Below are 6,000 nucleotides of genomic sequence, written 5' to 3'. Positions count from 1 at the left end.
TACTGTAGCTAAATGATGTCCATTCATTGTCTAATTGGGAGCTAACTACTGCCTATCCTTTTTCTAACATAAACACTCTGCTTTATTAACTCTAGAAACTATTGTTACTATGGTGATACCATGATCACTAACCCCTATTTCTATACTGACACAGTCGATAACATCAGGCCTCTTCATAGCTACTAGGTCTAAAATATTTCCATCGTGTGTGGATTGTCTAAATACTTGTTCAAGGCAGTTTTCGGAAAACATGTTCAAATGAATGATTCATTCATCATACTCGTCTGAAGGGGTTATGTTGTGTGATGATACTGTTATTGTGAGGTTTCAAGCTTAGTGATTTAAGGTTAACACATTACGTTTTGGCTGTAAAGTGAAGTGCTGCTGGCTGTGTATGGTTATTTTATAATGTATGCCCATCCTACTTCAAATGAAGGCATATCATGATCTCTTCACCATGAAAATCACCCAGCTGGTCGCTCTGGTCGACAGTCTTCAACTCAAGATAGTCTAGCAGTCACCTAGAATTATGCTAACTGGTGGTACATTCACTGACTGGGCTGACCCGTAAAATGTTTCCTATTTTTTTGCAGAATTTTATCCTTCGAGAAACCTAGTGATGATGTGAATGAATTTTGCTTTGTAAAGTCTATTATGCGCTCAGTCATTATTTCAATTTTAAGTGTATTGACATTCACACGTAACTCAAAACCTAGTAAAATGGTGTGAATTGAGACACTTTTGAACTTATCAGGTGTGGTATTCATATATAACTTCAATTAAATATGCTTTTTCTTACCCTAAAAGTTTAGATACTTCTTTCACTTTACCAATTGATGTTCAACTATGAATAAAATAATTCATTATCAGATAACTCTAAAAAAACTAGCTGTCATGTTGCCCTGTCACCTGTGGTGACTTGAGACAACCTTAAGTTTAATGTGTGTATCATTTGAGAACATTAATGAGGTGATATGAGACACATAGTACGACTTGCACTGATCTTAACATTCACATTTTAATAAAATCAGGGTGTATATAATGTTTTAAAAATATTTTTTAGTCATAAAACTTATGAATAACATTTTAAAGCAATCATAAAGTTATCAGTAAAAATGATTTTTTAAAAATAATGTTAATTTAAAAAACAGAACTCATTTACACTGCAACATGAACACTTTAATTTAAAGTATGATCTTAGATGAAAATTTCATCAGTTCATATCTAAGTTGCTGAGTTTCATGAGGACAAACAAAACTCACTTGGCCACTCGGGGCCATACAAAAGTGTCTGAACTGTTTTTATATTGTCTCATAAATTTCACCTCAACTTTCCTAGAGTCTCCTCTAGAATTTTCAGAAATTGTGACCACTTTTCCCACAAAACACTTTTTAGTGATTTTGGATTTTTTGAAGCACTTTTTATAGTCATTTCAATGAGCAGATAATCTCCTTCCACTTTGCTTCCATAGGAAACATTATCTTCCTGTTGAACAATCTATGGAAATGGAAGGTTACTGTCATTGCTGTTAACGTCATTCATTATGGATCCTCAGGTTCATCACATTCTGCACTGCCATCGCCAGTACTCAAATCCAATTGTGCTTCATTAGGCTCAATATTTGACACACTATTGCCTGGTTCAGATTCTATTCTTCTCTTCTTCTGTATAAGCACAGAACCATTTTCTTTGTCCCCATAGTGCAACCTCTTCAACAGGTCAGTCATACTCCCCTCCAGTTGTTCTTCAATTGAACTTCTGTTTTCATTGGTGTTAGCATTGTTGGCACCCACACATTGAATTCATTTCCACTGCAACATTAAAAATTTAATTTACAGTATAATATTAGATGAAAATTTCATCAGTCCATATCTAAGGTGTTGAGGTGGAAATAGGCAATAGGCATAGGATACAAAAAACTCATATCATCCACTTGGGGCCATACAAAAGTGTCAACAATTCCTGGAAAATGTTGTCCTCAACAACACTTTATATTGCCTGCTAACCTCACATTACTATGGCGTTTCAGGAATAATCGCATCCATTCATCACCAGGCATGTTTGTTTCTGAATCTTGGGATGGTTTTCCATTTTCTGTCAAGATAGTATTTAACTAAAAGTCTGATGTCATAAGCAGTAAGTGGGAATCCCCATTCACTTACTATAAGCATATTTTTCAGTAAAGTATCTTCTTCTGTTGAAGACAGAGAAGTTTGTCCACCAATTTTACTACTATGTTTTCCGTTAAGTGCACGAGAAAGCTTGGACTTTTCTAAAGAATATTTCTCAGCTTCTTTATGAAGGCTAAGGTGGCACATTTTTACATCTTCAAGAGCCTTATCCAAATTTTCTAAGTTGCTACTTGCATATTTGCTCTTTTATCATAAGCACATGGCATGTCCTACAAGAATAAAATTAAAAATCTTTAGTAGGAATGAAGTTGTGTCTGCACAACAACTGTCTCATGTCACACCAAGGAAAGGCCCCGTTTAGTATAAATAAGTCTCATAATTTACACTTTAACAAAAATATGACTTTTATTTTTTACATTCATGTCAAAGCCTTGAAGATACTCACCACAAAGTTTCACTCCTCGAAAATAATTTTTCATGTAGTAAAACAGAAAGTTCCACAACAATTGTCAAAGATTATATTTTACTTCCTGTTTAAAAATCATTACATGGCTGCCAACATTATTATTTTGATAATAAATTTACTTCAGTCAGAAAACTGATGTTATATGCAAACCAAACAATGGATAAAAATTTTAGTTATGTAAACTAAAAACTGGTAAAATGCAGAACTATAAATGTATGTCATTTTATCTCAAGTCTCCCTGGTGTCTCAAGTCACCCCATTTGAATCATCACTGTCATATGTACTGAGAGATTCTAGCACAACTTCACCACTTCCTAGATGTAGATAGCAGTTTGAAGCAGTGACATCTGGAATTGTGTTTTACATTTCTAAGCCTATCAGGGTAACAGTCCAACCCCATTTGCCTAGTTCAGTTGATGGGAAGGAATAAGCACTTAGTACCAATGACCGACCATCTAAAGTCAAAGTGAATGAATCACTCCTCAAGCCCAGCTGCACTGCTGTGCATAATTACAGTTCTTACTTCTTACTTGTAGCTGTCAGGATGAACATGAGATCCAGGTGTGCACATAGGTGTATAATGAACTTTTTGGTAGCATTGAAAATTGTAAGACCCATGGTTACTGCCAAGTAATGGCATAATTTTTCTGCAGGCTGCAAATCTCCAAATATGTCAAAGTAATAAACACTATTTCCTGTTCCTCTTCTAACGTAAACCACCCAGTGAGTTCCAGGTCCTCTTGCTGAGTGTAAATTTAGAATTCCAATTCATTAGATTTCCACATATTCTTGGGAAGTGTATTCTGCATCAACACACCAAAAAAACTTGGGATAGAGAACTTTTAAACAACATGAGCACATAGATATTTGTAAGTGATCTGTTGGGCAGTGTAGCTAACAGTGTTTAAAACAAATCATCAAAGCCATTTCCTGTAAGGTTTTTATACAGCCCTTTCCCAGTAGCCACAGATTATATAAACCTACTGTACCTGTTGGCCTCCTCAAGATGCTGCTGTGTTTTCTGCATTTTTCACTGTTCTGGCGATAGGTGCTGCGCCTCCGGCCAGGGAACCAGACGCTGAAAGTCCTGCCAAGGTTGGAATTATGAACGGAAGGAGTCCATCTGATGTACTTAGCAGTGGTAGGACTCTTAGGCATTTTAATCAGTTTTCCTTTTGAGACAGTTTTAACTGCCAGCGATAACTGAATACATTTTTTTAAAAGAATCCTGACTTGCCCTTCTCCTTCTTCTTCTTCTTATTCTTCAGTGTGTGAAAAGCAGCGTTCATAACTGAACTGAAATGTAACCTATAACCAAGTTAAGTATTATGCATGTTACTTTATTTACTAACAGCACAGCTTTACAGTAACCAATACTGATTTCTGTTTTTGAGCATACTTCCTTGGCTCCGTTGGCTAATGTTCAATCTGCAGGGTGATATCCTGGGAGATCCTAATTTTCCACATGATATCTGCAAGTTTTGCTTGCCCTTGTGCAAGTTGTTTCTCAAGCTTAGTCCCAGATCCACAGAAGTTATATGTAGTGACATGAAGTTCTGTTGGCAAATTAATGAAAATACTACAACCTCTTTTGATGTGCTTCCTATCATGCATGTTATGCTACTGTGCTATTTGAGGGCCTTGTTATATAGCAAATCAATGTCATCAACCCAAGTATTATGCGATGAAGGGAATCCTAACCATTTAATGAGAGCCTTTCCCTCATTGCCTTATGACACTTTCTACCAGCAAGATGACTGTCTCACTTCTCCTCTGTAACTGTTCTGTGTAAAAACTAATGACAATTTCACTACCACTGGTATCCTTTAAGATGTAAGTTCTAGGGGGTTGTTCATTGCACCTTGGAAACTGTAAATATCTCTCTTGACCAGTTTGGGAGATGACTTCCCAAGTGCTTGCATTTGAAAGATGTACAAAATCACTTACATTAACTTCTATTTTTGTGGATCTACCATTTTACTATCACTTAAACTAATTTAGAAGCTTATTGTCATCTACATTAATTGACCCGATTGATCTTTATTGTCCTGTGAACAGAGCAGTTCCACATGTTGATGATTTGTGGGAGGATAGCAGTCCATTTAAAAGAATTAAGGAGTTTAAAATGCATCCACATTTGCCCTTTTATAGATGTTTTTGAATGCTCTACAATATGTGCTTTCATCTAAGAGAACTTCAAGTATGGAAGTATTACATAACATTTCATTAGTGGTGTGAAATATCTGTTACAGGACTCACCACTGTGATCTGTTCATATACTGTGTGGGCTGTGGTTGGTTGCTGTCTGTTGGAGTTGCCATAATTGATGCACTGGGGTGATCTGTTGTTAATTTTCTCATTCTGAATGTCAATAATGCCACTGCCAGGTAAGTCTGCTAATGCATATATAATGACATTTTAGTATTTCGAGCTGTAGGTACATTTTACCTCTACTCCGTTGACTTTCTTATATACCTCTGTCACATGTAACACCTGACCATAATTGTCAACATCTTCCAGTGAATAGCTTTCCAGTTCATAGAATATTAGATTCACTAAACTGGATGTTTTTTCAAATTCCCTTTCTCCAGTCTAGAGTGCATTCTTAATTAAAGATATGGGATAAGTACCCAACACATATGGTTTTTCCTAGCTTACTTCATAAGTTCTGTCTGTCTGACCATCACTGTAATGTTTAATGAAATCACCAATAGCATCTTCTTCATCTTCTTCTTTAGCCTTTGAGTCATTTGAGAGATTCTGTGACAGGTCTAAATGTGTCTCTGAGTGATTGGTCTCTTTCCAATGCCCTGACTTCAGCAATTGAGTTTCTCTCAGATAGCCATACATGATTTTGTGACTTTATGTTTCATTGACATGTTGTTATACATTAAGCAGACTTTGGAATGGTATTTAACTTACGTAAATACACTCCCGGTTGCCTTCTTTTCAATGGTATCAGACTCTGCAGTTATTAACTTGTTCGTCTTCCTTTCTGTTACAATAACTGTTGCACCATAACATACTGCTAAGGGAGGGGGATGAGGTAATAAATGATCCACAACACTCAGCAAACTATGTAAACAAGCATTTTTCAAGTATTGCAGAGAAGGTACAGCAAAAATTCCCCAAAACAAATATATCACTTGTAAATAATGTTGCACTAAATACGATGTTGTTTCTTCAAACCACAGAGAATGAAGTCAATAAAACGGTTCAAAAACTAAAAAATCAAAAGTCAGTAGGCTTAGATGAAGTACCAAGGTGTGTACTGAAACAATGAATAGGGATTATACAAGGCTCCTCAACAAATATAATAAATGAATCCATCACATCAGGGATATTTCCAGAGCAGTTAAAACAGGCAAGAGATGTACCTTTGTTTAAGAAAGGTAATACAGA

This window comes from Schistocerca gregaria, chromosome X (assembly GCF_023897955.1).
Source record: "Schistocerca gregaria isolate iqSchGreg1 chromosome X, iqSchGreg1.2, whole genome shotgun sequence".
NCBI lineage: Eukaryota > Metazoa > Arthropoda > Insecta > Orthoptera > Acrididae > Schistocerca > Schistocerca gregaria.
The sequence above is the reverse complement of the archived record's forward strand: the minus strand, read 5'-3'. Positions refer to the sequence as shown.